The 827-nt window shown below is 39.1% G+C and overlaps 1 non-coding gene across 1 annotated transcript; it reads right to left on the reverse strand.

Annotated features, from left to right (window-relative positions):
• Positions 1-451: 451 nt before the first annotated feature.
• On the reverse strand, positions 452-555 carry LOC130964503 (small nucleolar RNA R71). The gene has a single exon (XR_009080594.1). It is a non-coding gene; the product is annotated as a small nucleolar RNA R71 (small nucleolar RNA).
• Positions 556-827: the final 272 nt, after the last annotated feature.

Below are 827 nucleotides of genomic sequence, written 5' to 3' on the forward strand. Positions count from 1 at the left end.
TAAGTTACAACAATCTAAAGGTAACCTTTCAGAAACATTAGAACAAGAGAAGAAGATGGCAGCCGAAAATAATAATAATGCAAGGAGAATGCTTGGTGACTTCACAAAGCCAATGTCCAAATTTGATGGAAGAAGCATCTCCATTCCTGCCATTGGAGCCAATAATTTTGAGCTTAAGCCTCAACTAATTGCTTTAATGCAACAGAACTGCAAGTTTTATGGACTTTCATCTGAAGATCCTTACCAGTTTTTAACTGAGTTCTTGCAGATTTGTGAGACTGTTAAGACGAATGGAGTTGATCCTGAAGTCTACAGACTCATGCTTTTCCCTTTTGCAGTAAGAGACAGAGCTAGAATATGGTTGGATTCACAACCTAAGGATAGCCTGGACTCTTGGGATAAGCTGGTCACGGCTTTCTTGGATAAATTCTTTCCTCCTCAAAAGCTTAGCAAGCTTAGAGTGGATGTTCAGACCTTCAAACAGAAAGATGGTGAATCCCTCTATGAAGCTTGGGAAAGATACAAGCAGCTGACCAAAAGGTGTCCATCTGACATGTTTTCAGAATGGACCATATTAGATATATTCTATTATGGTCTATCTCAGTTTTTGAAAATGTCATTGGACCATTCTGCAGGTGGATCTATTCACCTAAAGAAAATGCCTGAAGAGGCTCAAGAACTCATTGACATGGTTGCAAATAACCAATGTATGTACACTTCTGAGAGGAATTCCGTGAATAATGGGATACCTCAGAAGAAAGGAGTTCTTGAAATTGATGATCTGAATGCCATATTGGCTCAAAACAAAGTGTTGACTCAGCAAGTCA

Source organism: Arachis stenosperma, chromosome 2, assembly GCF_014773155.1.
Source record: "Arachis stenosperma cultivar V10309 chromosome 2, arast.V10309.gnm1.PFL2, whole genome shotgun sequence".
Taxonomy (NCBI): domain Eukaryota; kingdom Viridiplantae; phylum Streptophyta; class Magnoliopsida; order Fabales; family Fabaceae; genus Arachis; species Arachis stenosperma.